The sequence below is a fragment of the Monodelphis domestica genome, chromosome 6, assembly GCF_027887165.1.
Source record: "Monodelphis domestica isolate mMonDom1 chromosome 6, mMonDom1.pri, whole genome shotgun sequence".
In the NCBI taxonomy this organism is placed as follows: domain Eukaryota; kingdom Metazoa; phylum Chordata; class Mammalia; order Didelphimorphia; family Didelphidae; genus Monodelphis; species Monodelphis domestica.
The window spans coordinates 120,768,204-120,791,666 of record NC_077232.1 but is presented as its reverse complement, the minus strand read 5'-3'; positions in this window follow the sequence as shown (position 1 = coordinate 120,791,666).

Genomic DNA, 23,463 nt, shown 5'->3' with positions numbered 1-23,463 from the left:
TGAACTTTCAGTGCTAGGTCAGAGAACTAAAGCAATAGGGTGATTTGGACAGATCACCAGGTCAGGCAATGTGTGAGGATCTGTGCAACATTCCACCAAGCCTGAGGGAGGTACACAGCATCCAACTAAGGCCAGTCCTGACCACCCAACAGTCAGTTAAAACAGAGTTGGTAAACTATCCGATGTGGGAAGAAGCTGACATATTTTGAAATTCAGCTATGAAATAAATCACAATTAGAGGACAGAGTTGAAAGTGAGCAATAAGGAAAATAATTGAGGGAAAGAGTGTGAAAGTATCAAATTTGAAAAGAAGTAAATAATAACAAAAGAAGAAAATATGTTTTCCAAATCTAGTAAAAGAGTGTAGGTGTCTATGAATAAATATTGCAAAACACTGGAACATGGTCCAAAGTTTAGTGAGACAGAAGATCCTTTGGAATTTGAGAACATGAAATCACAACATAAAAAAGGAATGAGAATTATTAGAGCAGAATTTATGACTTCCACGTTAAAAATAATGAAGAGCGTACAAAAAACTTGAATCTGCAATGGTAAGATTCATCAAAGAAATAAAAGGGATAACAACAGATTTGGAATGCAAATACATAAAAGTAGAAGAACACTTAAAAGAAGAGAAATAAAAATAGAAACATTAAAATAAATTATTCCCACTGTGTAAACAAAAAATATAGTTATGAAAGACAGGATGTATAGAGACAACTTAAGGATCATAGGCCTTCTCAAAATGACATGACCAGACAAAAACCTTTTATGTTACAATGAAGAAAATTAAAAAAAGAAGTGCCCAGAACTTCTGAAATAGTAAATTAAATTCAGAAAAAAAAATAAAGACAATCCAAGGTTACAAACTTCAAGCCTACCCTTCTCCATCTCATGACTATATTTTCTACTTGGTTCCAACAACCATTAAACATTTTTGGAATATCATCAATAGTCTTTTTAAAATAAACTTATATCAGAAATAATAAACACAACTTTATCAGATCTCAATGTGATAAAATCGATGTGATAAAAATCATAATTAATAAGGGTTCATGACAGAGGTAAACTTTAAAGCAAATAGAAATTAAATAATCTAATTCTTCAAAACTGATGTGTCAAAGAGCAAATCAAAGAAATAATTAATTATTTCATTGAATTAAATGACAATGAGAAGACAAAATATCAAAATCCATGGGATTAAGTGAAAGCAATACTCAAGGGAAAATTATATCCATGAGTGCCTATATCAACAAAATAGAAAGGGAGGAGATTAATGAATTGAGCATGCAACTTAAAACTAGAAAAAGTACAAATTTTAAAAACCACAAATAAAAACTAAATTGGAAATCCTAAAAATTAAAGGAGAAATTAATAAAATTTAAAATAAAAGAACTAATCAATAAATAAGAATAGTATCTGGTCCTTTGGAAAAAAAATAAAATAGATGAATTTTTGGTTAACCTAATTAGAAAAAAAAGAAAAGAATCCAATTAACAGTATCAAAAATGAAATGGGTGATATCACATCCAAGGAAGAAGAAATTAGGGCAATTATTAAGAGCTATTTTCTTAATTATGTGACAAGGAATATGATAATCTAGGTGAAATGGATGAATATCTAAAAATATAAATAGCTTAGATTTACAAAAATGGAAATGGAATACATAAATAATTCCAAATCACAAAAATAATGAGTAAGCCATTAAGGAACTCCCTAAGAAAAAATCCCCAGGGCCAGATGGATTCACAAATGAATTCTACCAGACATTTAAAGAACAACTAATTCCAATAATATCCAAACTATTTGACAAAATAAACAAAGAAACTTACCAAATTGTTTTTATTACATAAATATGGTATTGATTCCAAAACCAGGCAGACCAAAAACAGAGAAAGAAAACTAGAGACCAATCTGTCTAATAAACATAGATGCAAAAATATTAAATAAAATATTAGCAAAGAAACTACAGCAAGTTATCACAAGGATTATTCACTATGACTAGGTGGAATTTATACCATGAATGGAGGACTGGCTTAATATTAGGAAAACCATTCTCATAATTGGCCATCTAAACAAGTAGCCTAATAAAAAGCACATGTTTCTCTCAATAGATACAGAAAAAGTCTTTGACAAAAGTTGTATTAAGACTCATTCCTATTGAAAACACAAGGAAATTTAAGAATAGAAGGGCCTTTTCTCAAAATAATAAGTAGTCTATATTTAAAACCATTAGCAAGAATAATTTGTATTGGGGACAAGTTAGAAACCTTCCCAATAGAATCAGGGATGAAGCAAGGATGCCCATGATCACCTCTGTTATTAATATTGTACTAGAAACACTAGCAGTAGCAATTAGAGAAGAAAAAAAAATTGAAGGTATTAAAATGGGCAATGAGGAGACCAATCTATCACTCTTTGCAGACAAAATAATGGTATATTTAACCCTAGAAAATCAACTAAAAAGCTAGTGGAAAAAATTAACAACTTTAACAAAGTGGCAGTGTACAAAATAAATACACATAAATCATCAGCATTTCTATATATTAACAACAATTAAATAGCAAGAGTTAGAAAGAGAAACTCCATTTAAAATCACTATAGACAATATAAAATATGTAGGAATACATTTACCAAGACAAACAAAGGAACTATATGAACATAGCTACAAAACTCTTCACACAATTAAAACTATTTCTACATAATTGGAAAAATATTAATTGCTCCTAGGTAGAATGAGCTAATATGATAAAAATTACAATCTAATCCATTAATTTATGTTTTCAGTTCCATACAAATCAAACTCACAAGAAACTTTTTTATAGAATTAGAAAAAAAACTACAACAAATTTCAACAGGAAGAGCAAAAGATCAAGAATATGAAAGGAACTAATGAAAAAATGTGAAAAATGATAGCCCAGCATTACAAGATCTTAAACTGTATTATAAAGCATGGGTCATCAAAACAATATGATACTGGCTAAGAGAGAGAAGGGTAGATCAATGGAATAAACAAGGGGTAAATGACCAAAGCAAGCTAATGTTTCATAATGTCAAAAATCCCAGTTTTGGGGACAAGATCTCACTATTTGACAAAAACTGCTGGGAAAATTGGAAAGAAATATGGGAAAAATTAGGTTTAGATCAACATCTCATAGCCTATACCAATAAAAATTCAAATTGGGTAAATGACTTTAAATATAAAGAGGGAAGTCATAAATATATTAGGTGAACATAGAATAGTGTACCTGTCAGGTCAATGAAGGGAAGGAATTTAAGACCAACCAAGAGATCAAGAACATTTCAAAATGTAGAACGAGTGATTTCAATATTACATTAAATTATAAAGATTTTATTCAAATAAAACCAAATGCAACCAAAATTAGAAAGAAAGCAACAAACTGAAAAATTGTTTTATAACAAAATTTTCTGAAAAATGTTTAATTTCCCAAATACATATGGAACTAAGTAAAAAAATACAAAAAATTAAGTCATTCTCCAATTAACAAATGGTCAAGAGATATAAATAAGCAATTTTCAGATGAAGAAAACAAAAATAGCAATAACCACATGAATAAGTGTCCTAAATCCCTCCTGATTATATAAATGCAAATCAAAACAATGCTGAGGTACCATCTCACACCTGCCAGATTGACCAATATTATAGCAAAGGAAAATAATAAATGGTGGAGGGGATGTGGCAAAATTGTGATGTTAATGCACTGCTGGTGGAATTGTGAATTGATCCAACCATTCTGGAAGGCAATTTGGAATTATGGCCAAATGGCCCTAAAGAATGTACCTCCTTTGGTCCAGTAATACTACTACTGGGTTTGTATCCCAAAGAGATAATAAGCAACAAAATTTGTACAAAAGTATTTATTGCCACACTTTTTATAGTGGTAAAAAATTGGAAAATGAGGAGGTGTCCCTCAATTGGCAAATGACTGAACAAAGTTTTGGTATCTGATGGTGATGGAATACTATTGTGCTGAAAGGAATGATGAACCGGAGGATTTCTATGTGAACTGGAAAAACCTCTAAGAACTGATGCAGAGTAAAATGAGCAGAACCAGAAAAACATTGTAAAGTAAGGAAGAGAGACCCTGGAGTTGAGATGAGAAGCCATTCTGAAGGACAGATAAACCTGAAGACCAGTGGATGAGGGGCAAGAGAATCCTGGCAGTTCTGAAAGCTGGATAAAACTCTGAAGCCAATGGTCAAGGTCTTCCTGCCTGGGAAGGGGAGGAGAAGGAGCATTTTCCAGAGGCTAAGAAAGAGCTCTACTGTATTTCTCTACCAGTTGGGACCTGACTTCATTCAGAGACCCTCAATACCTCCCCTGAGATTCATCAACAGCTGTCTGAATTCACAAGAGGGATTTTGGTTGGACTTACTCTGGCCTGAGCTACCTCATCCATTCCCTTGGATCTCTCTCCCTTACTTGTCCCTTGAATTGAACATTAGAAAATAGTAAGACCATTAAGTGTAGGGACAAGAAGCAGTTGGTGGAAAGGGAGGCTAAGGCCCCAAAGCCTCTGGTCTCTAGACTTGACTTAGCCTCAGGGACCTGAAATCCACTGAGGGAGACATATTGCCAACTTAACTGAATTAACCTATTTCAAACCCTATCTTCTGACCCCACTTCTCCCTTTCAACTTCTCACTAGAGTGACATCCGTCCAGTTGAGACAGTACCTGGTTTACCTCTCCTCATTAGAAATAGAGGAGAGAAATCTTCCATTCTTTCTCTCTCCATTTCCCTCCTCCATTACACATTGTGCACAGAAACTGGTGTAATCCAATGTAAGGGACATCTTTACTAGGAGCAATGCAAAGACCCAGGACAATCCCGAGTAATTTATGAGAAAGAACGCTCTCCACATACAGAGAAAGAACTATAAGAGCAGAAAAGCAGAAGAAAAACAGTCACTGGGTTCTAAAGCTTTCTGCCCAGATCCTGACTATTTCAGGTTCTGATGGTAGATTTATAAGGAATTCTCCATTGATTATTTAATTAGTTCTTTTCCCAGTCTCCTTTTTACAGTGCTCCAAATCATTCTTTCATTCATTCACCAATTATGTACTGAATACTATATCAGTACAAGACCCTTACTGAAAAATAAAGTCCACTTTCTATATTTTTCCTGGAGAAGAGATATGGGGAACATGAGTACAAATCTCAAGTATTTGAGTTTTCAGAATGGAAGAGTGATAGTCATTTATTCTGTCAGAGATAAGATATGAATAATACTTTGAGACAAATTTCAGCTTCATGTACTGTGTTTTGTAACAACGACAAGTGTGCAAAAACAAAAATGCAATGGCTACTGCTTAGGGAGAAGGATGTTTTTTAAAGCAAAGATGGGGTGACCACTTTTCAATTATGCCATATCCTAGGCTCCTTTAGAATATGCATTGGGATATTTTTCTGTGAGTTTTACATTGATAGTTTCAGAGTATTTAACACTAGTAGCTTTTTAGAAATGACCATTAGTACCTACCTATGTGGAAATTTCTATAGTGATTCTTTTTGTGGTGGCAAAGAATTAGAAACTGAAGGGATGTCTATCAACTTGGGAATGGGATAAACAAGTTATACTATATGTTTGTAGTGGAATACTACTGTACCATGAGAAATGATAGACACAATGGGCACCAAAAAAAAAATCACCTGGAAAGACTTATATGAAGTGGTAAAAATGGAAGTGAGCACAACCAGAAGAACACTGTCCCCAATAACAACAATCATGAATTATGTATGATCAACTGTGAAAATCTTAGCTTCCATGAACAAGGCCAGGATCCAGATCAACTCCAAGGGACTCATGGCAGAAAAAGGATATTCTCTGTCATAAAAGGAATGGAATATGAATGTAGATTGAAATATACCATTCTTCAATTTATTCCCTCCATGAGTTTTTCTCTAGTGTAAGCAATATGTCTTATTTTATAACATGATGAAGATGGAAATATATAGTATATGGTAATATATGTATAACCTATATTATATTATGTCACTTCTTAGAAAAGAAGGAGGGAATGAGAAGAAGGGAGAGGACATGAATCATAAAATGTCAGAAAATGAAAATTAAAAACTATTTTGACATATAATTCAGAAAAACAGAAAATGAATGATCATTATTGACAAGAAAGAGAATGCAATGGAATGTATTTGGACAGGAAGCAAAACTTAAGTTTGTACTTTGTGGTCAAAGCATCTGTTGATTAAAACATCTGACTTCTACTACTGTTTAATTCAATCACCTTAATTTTCTATACTGATATCAGTATTGCTTCTATTGGCTTCAGTTTCTGAGGAGACACTTTTTTAAAGAGTTCTCAAATGTCCAATTCAATCATTTCTACTTCTTCTGACCCTGTCTCACCTCACTCTTTTCCAGCACCACTCCTCCCTCCCTTTCCATGTAATGACTGCACTGGCCATTGTTATAATCATCGTCTTGACATCACAATACAAAGTTTTCAATAAGTTAGATCCTGATAGAATTTTAAAATAAAACAGGTTATTGACCTGATTGCCTAATACCCCATAGATTTCTTTTTCTAGGGCTTAGTTCCCACATTATCTTTTGATGTTGCTGCAGAATAGGTGAGCATTTTCTACACCAGCCGCCTAATTAGGAGCAATAATGTCACTGGGGACATCTCAGACCTTCAGCATACTGAATCATTGTGTCCTGAAATATAAAGGGTGGGGTAATGCATCTTATAAATGCCAATTTAGTTAGGTTCTAATCACAGATACTTCATCAACTGACAAAAGAAAAACCTCAGTAGGTGCACCACTTCAAAATCTGGGACAACTTACATGTAATTTCAGGAATCAGCAGGGACACACAGCTGGAGAAAAATAAAAAGCTTGCTGTAATTGAAAATTGCCTTGAAGCTTGTTTGTGATTAAAATGAAGTTCAGTTCCTTGAAATCTTGTTTAGCAATTAAATCTGTTTTACTTAGGCAATGAAATATTGTCTATTGTCCGGGAATGATAAAACTAGTACAGACATGCCTTAGTATTTGATGCTAATTGAACATGTGCAGTCAAGTTAAAAAAAAAAAAAGATAGCAGAATCCATAGCTAAGAAGCCCATGGCTTTCCTTCAGACTAATGATGGGTATATCACACTCAATTAAACTATCCATCTCATTTTCAAGTTCAGAATATACAGAATCATTACATTAGAAAGGAAATTTAATAATGACATTGCTAGAAGGAATACCTGGAAAAATACCTTTTCTAGGCCTTCTAATCTTTATATACTGTTCTTTTATCCAATATTTTCCAAGTGGATTTATTATGCCTATACATAAAAATAAAGCTATAGTTAATCCAAATAGGTTGTTTTTAACTATCTTTGCAATTACATTGTTCTACAACTATTAGATGGGGGAGAAAAGTGAAAACACTATGAACAATACGGAGGATATATTTCTTTCTCTTAAAGGAACATTTCCACCTCAGCAAATAAATTCCAAAATGAAATACATCTGGTTTACTTCGAAGCTCTCACAACTGTCACTTAACATCTAACTTTTGAAGACTATGCTTTTTGTCAGTTCAGTTAATCTTTGTCATTGTATGCTTTGTGAATTTTCCTTTATTTTAATCAGTAAATTTTGTAATAGATTCCCCTATAAGCATTAGCCAATATATGTTTCCATCCTTGGGTAAACATTTTATATTCAAATTGTCTTAACAGATTTTCCTCAAATTACCTCATTTTTTGTAGTTTCAGTATTTTTATATCCAGTGTTATATAAGACAAAATAAATGTTCACAAAAATCTCTATTACTCTGCACATATCTTTAATGATTGGATTTCAAGCATCACTGTATTTCAGAAAGGAAATAAAATGCTGGCTTTGTTTAGGCACATATATGAATATCTTCATTGCAGAACTGGACTGAGGATATTTCAAACAAGCTTTTTGTTCCCTCCCGTTTCACTTCCAATAAGGGAGGTTTTCAGTTGATACATTTGATTACTCTGACTGACATGCTTGATTGCTCTAATTTAGACCAAAAGAACTTTTCCTTCTAAATTATCTATGCCTTTTGGGTATGCCTAGCCTTGAGAGTCTCAATATTTTCTTTTATGTCTGAGAGAAAAAAGGAGGAAACCATGAGATGGACACTTAGGAATATTTATTGGTCTTCATGAAATTCACAAGAAGGAATTTGAATGAATTTAGAAGTATTAAAGTTGAGGGTCAATAAAAGGGCTTTCAGAGACCCGTGTTAGACCTGAGTAAGTTGAAACATTAATAATCAAAGATGGATCAAGAAAACTGGCATATACGTGATGTATGATGGACATAAAACTGTTGATTATGTGGCAACAGACAGCCCATGCTCTCTCATGTTGGGCATACAATGTCAAGTGAATTAGATAAATATTCAACACTCAATGGATGGAACCATTGTGAAAGATTTTGCAATGAGCTAAGGGCAGAGATAGCTATAATTGTCACTTTTGGAAGGTTTACATATATTGGTGAGGTCACAAATCCATTGAATAACTTTGATGCAAATTTTAAGGCATTATAAAATGGCAATTTGCTTTTTTTTCAGGGAATGCATAAGAAAACAATAGAGAAAAGCCAAGGCAATGTTTATAGAGAGTCTTAACACTGTGGTTCTTAGCACTTTAACACTAAAATATTAACATTGCAAAAAGTGATATTCTGGAACTGTGAATGAAACTGATATGAATCTAAATGCTTAGGTGGATTGCTAATTTTCTCATACAAGGAGTTCCTCACCTCTATCTTCAACCTTGCCAGTAAAAGAAAAATCCAAAAGTATCAGTATAATAGTGATAGCATACCTAATCTTCCATATATATATATATATATATATGTATATATATACATATATATACACACATGCATATATATATATGATTTGACAGATAAATTTACATTTTTATGTTGTCTGATTCTCATTTTGTCATTACGTAATATGTTTACTAAGGTGATTTTTAGACTCTTTTACCCCTCTGTGCATCTCAAGTGATTTATATTCTTTCTACATAATAGCAATAATGTATGATGATCAACTGCAAATAATTATTATCAGCAATACAAGATTGCAAGACAACTCCATGGAACTAGTAGCAAAAAAAAAAATCAATACTAATAAATATGCTAATGAAGGGCTGAATGCAGATTGAAGCATACCAATTTTCACTTTAACTCTTTCATGAGTTTTTATCTTGTATAAGTAATATGTATCTTCCTTCAAAAGATGATAAGCATGGAATATGTATTACATGATAGTACATATATAACACAAGGAAGAAGTAGGATGGAAAGAGGGAGAGATCATGCATTGCAAAATGTCAGAAGGTGATTATTAAAAATGATATTGGGGGCAGCTGGGTGGTTCAGTGGATTGAGAGCCAGGCCCAGAGAGAGGAGGTCCTGGGTTCAAATCTGGCCTCAGATACTTCCTAACTGTGTGACTCTGGTCAAGTCACTTAATCCCCATTGCCTAGCCCTTATCACTCTTCTGTCTTAGAACCAATGCATAGTGTTGGTAAGGGTTTAAAAATTGCCTTAATTTGTAAAATTTAAATAATAAACTAAATTAAACTTTACATAAAATAAGCATTTAGTGTCATATCATCATATATTCCACTGTCAATTTTAATTATAAGTAACTTGTTTAAATAAGTGAGCATTACCATTTGAATTGGATTACATATTATTAACATTATTATTTTTATAGGTATGGTTTCATTATCAATTCTTATTTTTTATAAGGTATTGGTCTGACTGTATAAAGGAAACTGATTCAGAGATGACCCTCACACACACACACACACACACACACACAAACAACAACCACTATATCCTGTCCATTAAAACACACAGCTTATTGTGTTGTAACTCAGTATTTGCCATTTCTAGCACTTAACAAAAGTAGCTGTGAGTTAACCATTACGTTTTTATGTAAGAAGGCTATGTATTTTCTTTGACCTCTTACTTTCCTTATTCCTGAAAAATTATTTTCATTATATTTCATAAGAGTCTCACTCCCAGCTTTTCATTTAAATATAAATGAAAGAATGAATGGAAAAAGTATATATATATATATATATATATACATATATATATATATGTTTACTATTGTAATAGATAATATTGAGGGGGTATGTTTGATGGGTAAATGATAACTAATAAATTGAGTAGTTATCTTCTTCTGCCTACCCTCCTCCCTCTATACCTCCCTTCCTCCCTCTTCCAGCCTCCCCCTTCTCCCCTCTTCTTCCCTTCAGCTTCCCCTTCCCTGTTCTTCTGGTTTCTAAATCAGTCAGGGTGAGTTGATGATGTTTCAAATGAAAATACTCTCTATCTTCTTTTATCTTAAGTAAGGGTTTATTTGGGGAAGACAGGAAAGATGGAGGATAGAGGTAAGCGGTTTGGGGGTTTCCTCTAGTTCTATAATTAGCTTTAGATTGGAGGATATTGAGAGAAATGGTTGATAGGTCTAGTATTTCAGTTACTATCACCAACAGAGCAATATGAAATATATGGACTATTGTCCTTCTTCTTCTTCCACCTTCAAAGTCACCAGGCCACCTCCAGCTTGATTATCCCAAGTCCCAGAAATAAACCCAGCTTCTTCCTTCCCTGATTCAAAGGCAATCAGGAAATCAATCAGGACCCAGATTCAAAGTCAACTACCATCAGCCCAGCCCAGAATTCAGTCACTAGTTGGTTTGGCTCCAAACTGTCTTTCCAGTAACATTCCAAATCAGAATCTTCATTTAATTGATAGTCAGGTCATCACTCAGCCACAGCTCCTGTCCTTTTACATGACTTATAATTTCTCTCTTCCACACTATGTACAAAGAACTGTGCTAAGAGCTGGGGGTTTAAGTAGAAAACAAAAAGACAGTAATGGTCTCAAGGAATTTACATTCCAATGGAAGAAATAACATACAGGGGAAGTTTCTTATGAAAGATAAAGAGGGGGAAGCTGGGTAGCTCAGTGGATTGAGAGGTCTAGACATGGGAGATACGAAGTCTAAATCTGGCCTCAGACACTTCCTAGTTGTGTGACCCTGGACAAGTCACTTAACCCCCATTGCCTAACCCTTACTGCTCTTCTGCCTCAGAACCAATACACAATATTGATTCTAAGACAGAAAGTAAGGGTTAAAAAAAAAGATAAAGAATGTTCATTGGGGAACAGCAACAAAGTAGATATAATACTATTATGTCTATAGTATCATTTCCTCTGATAAAATCATGTCAGTTTCTAATATTGAAGTATTTTACAGTCAAAGGTTTGGTGACCATAACATCATTTTTGGATTCTTCACTAGTTGTGAATATAAGAACAATTGCAACACCACATATGCACAGGGCTTGCTTCCCACCATGATGGAAGTTTGCAGCAGGAAGCATTGCCATTACAAAGTCTCATGGAGGGTCTCCATCCATTCAATGCTGAGGAGAGGTAATTGTGATGGTTTGCCTTGCCTAGTAAATGCAACTTCCTGTTTCTAAGGGGGTCTTGCTGGTTCAGGTAGCCTAAATATCCAAATTTATACATATTTAATTTGATGGATTATATGCCATTCTTAATATGACTGCTCTTCATTTATATTGTTTATTTTGGAAAATAATTTACATATATTTTTGTAGTAGTCATTTAAAAAATACTTATAAAAAGTTTTTTTTAAGATACGAGTTGACTAAAAATCCCATAAAAAGTTCTTACTTGTCCCCTTTGAGTATAAAGTAAAAAAAAACAATAATTTTGACAAATTCTTCCTTTGTTTTTCCAAGGAGTAAATAATAATCCAACTTTTCACTTAGTTATAACTTACTCCTTTCTTTAGTGAAAATACCAAGATTAGTACTCTTCAGTTTCTGTGAAATACAATTTATTCACTGGTCACCAGACAAGGGTATTTAGAAAACCAAGAGGCAAGATGAAGGCTATAGACAATCTTAACATTTTTATTCTTAGCATATTTATATAAAAATACTGACATTGCAATAAATAAATAGTTTGGAAGTAGGCGTTGAAACTGATCTGAATCTAATTGCCTAAGAGGACAGCCAAAAGTCTCCTTGTAAAATTGTTAGTTACTCCCACCCTCAACTCTGCCATTAGCTCCCTATCCCCTTAAATTCTAGACATTAAATGCTCTATATTTGGATCAATGTTTTAGATAGATAGATAGTGTGATGTATGAAAAAAGAGACCCTAAATAAAATCCTGCTGTTTGATAAACAGCTAGCCTGGAGGGGGCAGCTTGTTTGAGAGTGAGCAAAAGGATTCTGGGAAAAAGAACTGAGAGCTGAGAGGATTCTGACCAACTGAACACTTCCAGCCTGGGAAGAAAACAAGGAGCTTTTTTCCTGAAGGTCAGAGAATATCTGAAGCCACAGGAGGGAGAAAGAACCCGATTTCCATACTTGTTGTGGACCTGTCTCCATCTAGAAATCCTTCATAACTCCTCTTTCACTTGACAACAGCTACTCAGGACTCCGAAGGGGTTTGGTTGGACTCTCTACCTGAGCCAATCTGCCGTCTTCCCTTTGGGTCTCTCCTTGGACTGAATAATAGAGATTTAATTAAATTATAGTAGTGTGGAGATATAAGAAGCAGTCATTTGGGAAGGGGGACAAGTCCTTGAAGTCACAGTAGTCTCAGCCTTTGAAATCCAACTGTTGTAGAAACAGATTTCACAGGGCATCCTCTCCCTCCATCCTCTGCCTTATTCCTTTAACCATACATACTCCTTCCTTTCCATAAATCTTTAGTATAAGTGAGAACTGGGTCTGGGCCTGTCTTTGTATTAAGGGAAAGATCAGACCAGTTGCAGACAGGATTTATACTGAATCCTACCCTCCTCTGTGGCGAACCAGACCTTGGGTTGCCTCCACAATCCCTCCACAGGAAAAGGGGTTTGACTTCAAACTCCTTGCTCTGAACTGAGGCAAGGAAACCTGACAACAATTCTTCCCACTTGTGTCAATATAGTGCTCAAAGAAACTGTCAGTTAAATTAAATTATGCTTTGGAAAGAGGGTTAGAGAAGTTCCCCTGCCTCTCTGAGGTTGCCTCAAGCCCTGCTTAACTAACCTCCAGGAGGGAGAGACACTGCCATCTCTCCCTCAACCTTGCTGTTTGTTTCTCAACATCCATATTGCCCTTATCTCGTCTCCCCCAACTGTTCACTGGAGTTTACCTCTTTCCAGTGAACAAACCTACTCACCCCTCTCCTTTTAAAGAGAGATGAGTCTCCCCCTTTTCCTCTCTTTTACAATAGATAGATAGATAATATTTAGAAAAGAGATGCCTTGAAAACATTTAGGACCAGGAAGAAAATTAGCTGAGTAACTCTGCATAATAATGTTTAATAATGTTTTATTTTTTTCCCACTTGCATGTCAAAATAAATTTTAGTTTTGTTATTCTAACATTCTCTCCCTCCCTTCCTTCCCTTCTCCCTGAGATAGTAAATTGCTATTGGTTATATATGTGCTATCATCATTGTGAATTTTTGAGAGCAAATTTAAATATAATTAACTAACAAGCTGAAACTAGTTTATGATTTTTAGTGCTGTAACCATGACTAATTGGTTTAATTAATTACTCTGTTAGAAGTCAAAGTCGTGAGTTCAATCCTCATTTAGGCTACTTATCAGGGTTCTGTTCCTTCTCAAAAAAAAAAAAAAAGCTTTGGATTCAAAATCTTGATCACAAAAAGTATTGATTTGACCAAATCAAAAAGTATGGAGACATACTTTCAAGAACATTCTGCTTATATGGAGACAATTTTCATCTTGATTTACAAAGGACAAAGCCTTATTACACATATGAAAAAATTCATTGCTGATAAAAATGTGTCTTCATAATTGATAACGTTTTTGTACAAAGGTTGGTCAGTAAAGAATAATAAAAGTAATTATGCAAAACTTGCAAATGCAAAGGTTAAGTAAGGAATGGATTTTCTTTTGTAGAACATTAGTAAGGGGTGGAGAGGAAATAAAGCCACTGATGCATACATGAGTATTGAAAAACAGCATCCAGGAACATATCGCCTTCCAATAAGGAAACATGCAGGAGGTTAACAATCATTAAAGGATGTTTAAAGTCATTGAAATGGACAATAAAAATGAAAATAGGCAGTTTTCAACTATTTACAATCCCTCCAAGTTAATGAGGCATCTTGTTTTTCGAGAATCTTTCTTAAAAATGTACTTCAGAAGTACAGTTTTTAAAAAAAGAACCTACTTTTAAAAAATTATAGAAGCTATTTTTGTGGCGTCAATGAAATGGAAAATGATGGATGAACATCAGTTAGGGAATGGCTGAATGAGTTTTCATATTTAACGAAAAAGTATTTTACCATTAGAAATGACAAAAAGGTGAGCACAAAAAATCTGAAAAGACATATATGAAGTGATACAAAGTGGAATAAGCAGAACCCAGGGAATGTTATGAATAGGAACAACATGAATGCATGATGATTAAAAATCAATTATTTTATTGTCAATATGACAAAGGTCCTGGACAACTCCAAGGGACTTATTGCAAACAAAGGATATACACTGCCCTTGAAGGAACAGTCAGGATCCCAATGAAAATTGAAAAAACACAGTTCTTTAATTTATTTCTTGTATGACTTTTTGTCTTTTGTAGGCAATGTGTGTCTTGTCCATAAAATGATGAACATGGAAATATGTATTGTATGATAATACATGCATATTGACTGCTTTCCAGGAGAGGTGGACAGGAGAGAAAGAGCAAGGATTTCAAAATATCAGAAAGTGAATGTTTAAATTTTGTTTTGACATATAATCCAGAAAAAAGCTAATATTAAAACACTTGGACAATAAAACATGCTGAAACTAAATAAGCTACAAAAATAAGTATGAAGTAGCATGGTAGGTGGTACAATGGATAGAGTGCTAGCCTTTGCAACAGGATGAACCATCTTTTTTTTAATTAAAATCTGTTTTCAGATATGTACTGGTTATATGACACTCAGTTCCTCACCTGTAAAATTAGCTGGAGAAAAAAATGGCAAACTAATCTAGAATATTTGCCAAGTAAACAAGTGAATTGATGAACAATGGTAAATGAGTTATAAACCATTTAAAATACCATTATCTTATACCATTTGCCAATATAAGATCAAAATGGATATATAACCCAGGTATAAAAGGATGTAAAAATTAAAAAAACAATGAACATGTTACCTATCAGATTTATGGAATAGAAAATAATTTATGAATAAGCAAGAAATAGAAAGCATGATGAAATTTTAAATGGATAAGTTTGAATATATTTAGTTGATTTTATACAAAATAAACTAATAGAACTGAGATTTGAAAGCAATAAATTAGTAAAAATTATAGATAATTATCATGTAGACAAATTATATATTTCTCATATAGAAATCTCTTACTTAAAATATAGAGAGAATTATTGTTGAACTTATATGAGCCATTTCCCAATTGATAAATGGTCAAAAACTTGAACAGACTTTTTTGAATGAAGAAAAAAAAAACAAAGCTACATATCAGTAGATAAAAAATGCTCTAAATCATCTTTTATTAGAAATATGCAAAAGGTAAAAACTGAACTGTCTCACACATGCCAGGTTGGCTATAATAATGAAAGAGCAAAATGAGAAATGTTAGAAGGTATATGGAAAATATGGGGACACTAATTCATTTTTGATGGAAGTGTAAATGACAGAAACTTTGGGGAAAGCGATCTAGAATTTTACTCATAGTCATAAAACTATATGTCTTTTGATTAACACCACTACTTGGTTTATTTCCTAAGGTGATCAAGAGAAAGGAAAATAAATTATATATTCTAAAATATTTATATTGACTCTTTTTGTGGTGGCAAAGAACTGGAAACTCAAGAGATGTGTATCAATTAGGGAATAACTAAACAAGTTGTGATATATGGTTTTAATGGAATATTATTATGCCATGAGAAATGAAAAACTAGATGATAAAAAATTTTTTTAAAGCTAGAAAGGCATATAAAGTGATGCAGAGTGCACAGAGGAGAAATAGGAGAATGCTATACACAGTAATAATGTAAGATAATCAACTATGAATGACTTAACTATTGCAAGAATCCAGGCCAACTCCAAGGGACTCATAACCAAAAAAAAAAAGATATCAATCAACATAAAATGAATAGATGGTGTCAGAAATCAAAGTGAAACATACTACTCTTCATTTTATTTCTTCTATGAAATTCTTCTAATGTAAGTAATATGTGTCTTGTTTCACAACACAATGAACATGGAAATACATATATAATAATATATATACAACCTACATCATTTTACCTCACTTCTCAGGGAAGGAGGAGTGGGGGGAAGAGACAGGTTAAAAAATGAGACAGATTTTTTGGATGTAACTAATGTGAAAATTTGTCTCTCTTTTGATGAACTTATGTATTGTCATTTATTACATATTTATAATAAATCACATGTGATAATATTATCGTCATTTCATAGACAACAACAATCTAGAGGCAAATTACTTCTTCAGACCTTCTATGTCAACTTATGTTGCCCTTCTTATGAGTATTAATATAAAATGAAGATGCCCATAGAAGATGAGATCTAAGTAGATTTGAGACCACCTCTGCTTAGGATGTAATTTAGAAATAAACTCAGAATTACATTGCTCTCATACATATACTCTATGGTCCCTTCAGATTATGCCATTTGCTTTACAATATGTTATTTAATATTTCTTTTTTTAAAAAACCCTTACCTTCTATCTTGGCATTAATAATGTGTATTGGCTCCAAGGCAGAAGAGTGGTAAGGGCAAGGCAATGGGGGCCAAGTGACTTGCCCAGGGTCACATAGCTGGGAAGTGTCTGAGGCCAGATTTGAACCTAGGACCTCCTGTCTCTGGGCCTGACTCTCAATCCACTGAGCTGCCCCCTTTTAATATTTCTAATATTTATAACTTCTCATTCTCTTCTCTTTATTTGGAATGTCTTCTCTCTATATAATGCCTGTTGAAAACTTAGTTTTTCTCAAAACTCAACTGAAATGCCACATATTTCAAATCTTCCAAAACTCCTCCACTCTGAAATGATTCCTAATTTCTTTTGACCTTCAATGGCATTATATACCTATCTTAGACTCATTATTTTACTCTATAAGGCTACATTTATTGACTATCTTATTACATTATTTAACAGCTCTCCATTGAATACACTGGTGAATAAATTAATTAAAGCAATCAATACATTTGTTGCTTAAATCCAATATTGTTATCATTTTAAAAATTGTATTTTGAATCTTCACTTTACACAATGCTTTTATACTTTTCCTCTTGTATGTAATATGGTAGTATGAAGAACACTAGACCCAGAATCAGAAGACCTACATTCATTTATACCATCTATAATAATCACTGTTAACATATAAATGAATTTAATCAACTTCTTTGCCTCCTTTGCCTGGAACAAACTTCCCCCCTTATCTTTGCCTCACAAATTCTCTTACTTCATTTTGTAGACTTTTCTTATGTGTCCTAGCAGCTAATCACCCTCTTTCCACAGATATCTTAAATTTTAATATTTTTAATTAATTTTATATTTGTTCCATATATTCTCACATGTACATCTTGTGTCCTCTCACATACTTTAAGCTTCTTGAGAATAGTCTGTTTCCTTTTTAAAAAATTTCATTTATCTAATTCATAGAATGTTGTCTGGCATAGTAGGCACTTAATGTTTCTTGGTCGTTTGAGTCATATATTCATAGGATCTGAAAGCTGGAACAAAACTCATCTGATCCAGCCCACTGCCTAAGCATAAATCTAAAGCAAACCACCCCTAATTTGCATACATGGAGATTTAAACTGTGTGTGTGTGTGTGTGTGTGTGTGTGTGTGTGTGTGTGTGTGTTTGGGAAGGGAATGGTGGTAGTAGTTGTGAGGGATACAAATGGTCTTTCTAATTTCGAACTTAAACTATGATGAATGGTATTTGTAATTATTATAATTGAAATGATAGAAAAGAAGATTCCTTCTATTTAATTATAATTTGCATTGGTTTCCTTCTTAACAGTAAAAATCTGGCTTTCAGCATGGGCATAATATAGCTTTCAATGTGGTTATTTTAGATGTTCAATAGTGATGATTTTTCAGGAAGTAAAAACCCAGAAGCAAGAAGCAGATCAATTTGCCTTAATGATTTCACTGATGACAGTTATATAGGGCCAAAAAGTACCACTTTGTTTCATTCTTTAAGGGGAAAAAAGTGAATGGCTTTAACATTGAATGTTACAATCTTAAATGAACCTGTTTTGTGTAAGGAAACACTACATGATGTTAGTCCATAATATCAATAGGACCTTTCCCAAGAACTCAAAGTAGTTTAGAATCAAATTTTAAAATTAATTTAATGCTTTTTTATCTCAGAGCCACAAAAAGAGTCATTCCATTTTCCATGTTTATAATGAATTTTTATTTATTTATTTGTATAGATAAAGTTCTTTAAGAAGGAAAAAAAATGTACCAAATCAAGGCTCTCAACTGTTCTACATGTTTCTCAAATCTGAATACTAATCAACTATTAAAACACAGTGCTAATCGTTTAAAGCTAAATCAAAGTTATTTAAAAGGAAAGTGCCTAGAACTTTAGTTCAAACTTGCTGAATTAAAATCTGACCTCTGAAACATAGCAGCTATATGACTGACTCTGGGACACCCCACCCCTCTAACATTAGGTTCCTTATTTTTAAAGTGGGGATGGTATGGCTTGCTCTCCCCCTCTCTCTCTTTGATTTATGTCATGTTCAATTCTTTGTGACCACATTTTGGGCTTCTTGGTAATGATTTTGGAGTGGTTTGCTATTTTCTTCTTTAATCAGTTTTATAGATGAGAAACTTGACACAAACAGGGTTGTCATTTACTCAGAATCCCACTACCAGTAACTTTTTGAATCCAGACTTCAGCTCAGGTCTTCATGCCTCCAGACCCAGAAGAGTTCTATTCACTGTGTCACCTAAATATACACACATGCATGTGTACACACATTCATGCATTTAGAAATGCTTATGTACAAATAAACATATATGCATATTATATATATGGACAATATGCATGTCCATATAAACATTGTAGTAAACAGAGGGGAAAAAAAGAGATTTTCCCCAGAGGACGTTGAATCAATAAAGAGAAGAACCTCAAATCTTAGTGATAAACCTAACAAAGTTATTAAGGTGATATGAAGGGCCATAGAACTCAGACCCAGATTTCAATGATTTTGCCCTCCTTATGATGGAAGTACACACAAAGAGAGAGAGGAATAAGTTTATAGAGGAGACAAAATCAAACCCTCTTTTGCAATTGTGGCCAGAAAATTGTAAACTTGACACAGCTAATGATGGGGTATATGAAAAGCTTATTCAAGCTAGGGATGCCATATTGGAGGTCATGGGGTTTGAGACCATTAAACAAAAAGCATCAGAAGCACCTGTGGTTTTCTTTGAGAGGATAACTGAGGCAGCTGAAACTCTCCTGAGAATGGATGCACTCAATGAAGGCACCATTGCCCACATCAAGCATATGTTTGTCAAGAATGCTATGCCAATGGTTAGGCAGTTCTTTAAATTCAATTACCCAGATTGGGAAGAGCTTGATTTAGAGAAATTGAGGAGAAAAGTCACATATTTAACCAATGACCCTGAAGAGGAAAATGATGAAAGAGACTCCATTGTAGAGGACTTAAATGAAAATTGAGGGAAGCTGAATTAAAGGCAAGGGAAAGTGACATTAAGTAGGTAAAAGCAGTAGCTGCTTTGAGATCTGTACAGCCAAGAAATAATAATAACTACTGGCCTAGTGAAAGAAGATCAGGTCTTAGGAGATGATTCCTTTGCGACAGGATTGGACATTTATACAAGGATTGCAGATTCAGAAACCAATTTAGAAGGCAAATTGATAGGAATGGTGGTTTTAATAGGCAATATAACAATAACTGGAGCAACAATAATTATAATAGGTATAATAATAATAATTGGTCAAATAATCATAATTATAATAATAAAAATAGATACATAAATCAGTGCCAAAATGCCTGCTGTCAGGGACAACAAGTACCTGATCTGATCACTATTCAGGAGTTGGTAAAGTCTGGAGCAAGGCCGAAATATAGACAGGTGGTAAAAGGTGATCAGAACAAGGGTGCCTATGCTTTATAAAGGTTTCTCCAGAGTACATATGAAAATGAATCAAGACATAATGATTGCAGTATGAATGAAAATAAGTATAATGATAATAAAGTTGATGAAAATACAAAAGAATTAATTGAATGAAAGGAGGATATAATTAGTGTTAATAATTGTATAGAAAAAGAAAAATTGTAATGGAAAATTAATAGAAAATTCTAATGAATGTAAAATAAGAGAAATTAATGAATAATATAAACAGAATAATAATAATGAAATTGTAAATGAGAAAAATGATACTAAGATGGAGATGATAAGGACCAATGAGAGTAATATAAAAGCTGATGATGCAAAATCCTGGGAAAGTCATATAATTCAAGCAGATATAAGCTTGAATGGACAGGAAATGACTGAGCTTTGTACTGATGTTACTGTGCTTGTACCAGTTCTTGACACCTTCCAATCTCCAAATAACACTGAACCCTATGTTTCTGTAATTATAGGGGATCATATATATGATCTCTTGGTGGATACTGGAGCCAGTAAATCAGTTTTGCAAAGTCTTCCTAAAGATTGTAAAGCTGTTGGTACTATGGAAATGATTGGAACTACTGGAAAAGCAGAGAAAGTAGCAAAATTACAACAAAAAATGATAACTTTAGGTTCTTTATCTGTGGAGCATGCATTTCTTTGTATGCCAGACTGTCCCATGAACCTTCTTGGTAGGGATTTACTGTGTAAATTATGAGCAACTATTCAATGTACTGACACTGGGGATATATCATTACAACTCCAAGAAGAATCTCTGAAAGCTTTTCTATTGTGTTCTTAGATTCAGTTAGTATAGAGAATGAATTAGATTCCATCTGTCCTATTCCTAAAGATATCCCAGGAGATTTATGGTCAAAGTCTTCCACAGATGTAAGTCTATTGAAATCAGCTACTCCAGTAAGAGTGAGAACCAAGGAAGGACCAGTTCCTTATGTTCCTCAATACCCCTTGAGTAAAGAAGCAATAGAAGGTATCAGACCTATCGTTGAATCCCTAATTCAACAAGGGATCATAATAACATGCTTCTTGGAGTATAATACATGTATACTTCTGATAAAAAAAGGCAAAGCTAGATCAAAATGGCAAAATTGTCTACAGATTCATCCAAGATCTGAGACCTGTAAACTATCATGAAATCAAGACACATCCAGGCCCAACTGATATAATCTCTTCCATCCCAAATCAAGCAAGATATTTCACCATGGTACATTTATGCTCAGGGTATTTCTCAATACCAATCCATGAGGATTCTCAAAAGATCTTTGCTTTTACATGGGAGAAAACTCAGTGGACATGGACTCATCTTCCACAGGAATTACAGGTCCCCTGAGCCAATTCTCACAAATTTTGAACAGAGACCTTAAAACAATAACATTCAAGGGGAATAAAATAGTACATTTTGTTGATGATATTCTCCTAGTATCACCATCTGCTAAAGTGTGTTGAAGGGATAGCAAGATTCTTTTGATCGAATTATAAAAATGTTGGCATAAAAGTTCTCAAGCAAAACTACAGTGGGTATTGCCTCACATTAAATATCTTGGATTTGGGTAGTCAGAGGATTCCAGAAGTATCACTCCAAAAAAGAATAGCTGATATCCAGAAATTGAGTGCACCTAAAACCAAGAAGCAACTCAGAGCTGTTCTTGAAACAACTGGTTTCTGTAAACAATGGATACCTGGGTATAGTGAAATTACTAAATGCTTAACAGATATAACCAGGAATACAGAACCAGAACATCTGAAACTCAAAGCTAAACATCTGCAAGTCTTAAGTAAGATTAAGGAAGTGATTTTATCTGCACCAGCCCTTGGAATCCCAGAATATACTTTCAATTCTTTTGGAATGAGACCAAAAAAATGGCTTCAGGTGTACTGACATAGACTTTAGGATAAAGTTATCATCCAATTGGATACTATAGTTGTCAGCTAGATCCAATTGCTTCTGGTAGAGTTCCTTGTCTAAGGATGTGGCAGCTGCAGCTGTGTTAGTCCAAAAATCATCAGATTTAGTTTTGGAATGTTCAGTGACTCTATATTTTTCAAACCAAATAGAAGCACTAATGAGTAAATTTCATACTCAAGCATATTCTGACCAACAAATATCAAAGTATGAAATCATACTTCTACATAGTGAAAATATCAAGTTGAGGAGATGTAGTATATTAAATCCAGCTACATTTCTGACTGATTTGCCAAAGAATGGTGAACCATTACATGAATGTGTAGAAGTAGTATATCTAGTGGATATGCCTAGGATGGATTTAAAAGACACTCAAATCAAAAATCCAGACTTGGGTTTATTCACAGATGGTTCTTCATATTTGTATAATGGAATTCAATGTACAGGTGCTGCAGTTGTTGCAGAATTTGAGACATTGTGGTATGGATCATTACCTAGTAACACTGGTGCTCAAGGTACAGAGTTGGTCACATAAAAGAAAGCATGTCTTCTGGCTGATGGTAAAAGTGAAAATATTTATACAGACTCTCTGTATGTTTTTTTCCTCTTTGTCATGCTACAAGAAAGATCTGGAAACAATGAAGTTTTATTACTGCCCCGGGAAAACCAATTTCTCATGCAGAAATAATAACAGAGTTGTTGCATGCTATCCAAAAGCCTAAACAGTTAGTGGTAATCCATTGTAAAAGTCTCACTTACAGCAGGTATTCAGTCTCTATAGGAAATCATAGAGCTCATGTAGTTGTGAAATTTTCTGCTAAACATACTCTAGTGTATGTCATGAACTTACCAATTATAGAATCTGATGATCTAGAAAAAGATGATATAGACTTGGAAATACAAAAATGGAAGGAGAAGTTTGGAGCAAGAAAAGAACATGGCATATAGGTAGCAGATACTGGAAAACTGCTGTTACCAAAATACCTGCATACCTATTTGTGTCCAGCCATCCATACAAAAGGTCATTTCAGTAATCAAGCTGTAATTGACACCATAACGAGACAATGGGTAGCTCCTAGAATAAGTACTGTAGCAAATAAGATCTATTCAAGCTATTGTGTTTGTCAAAAACTCAATCAAGGGGCATTCAGACAGAAATGTCTAGGTGGTAGACCTTTATCTTATTGTCCATTTGACAGTTTACAAATAGATTACATCAGCATGCCAAAAGATGGAAGATACATGTTTTGCTTGGTAATTATTGACAGATTGACAAAATGTCCTTAAGCTTTCATATC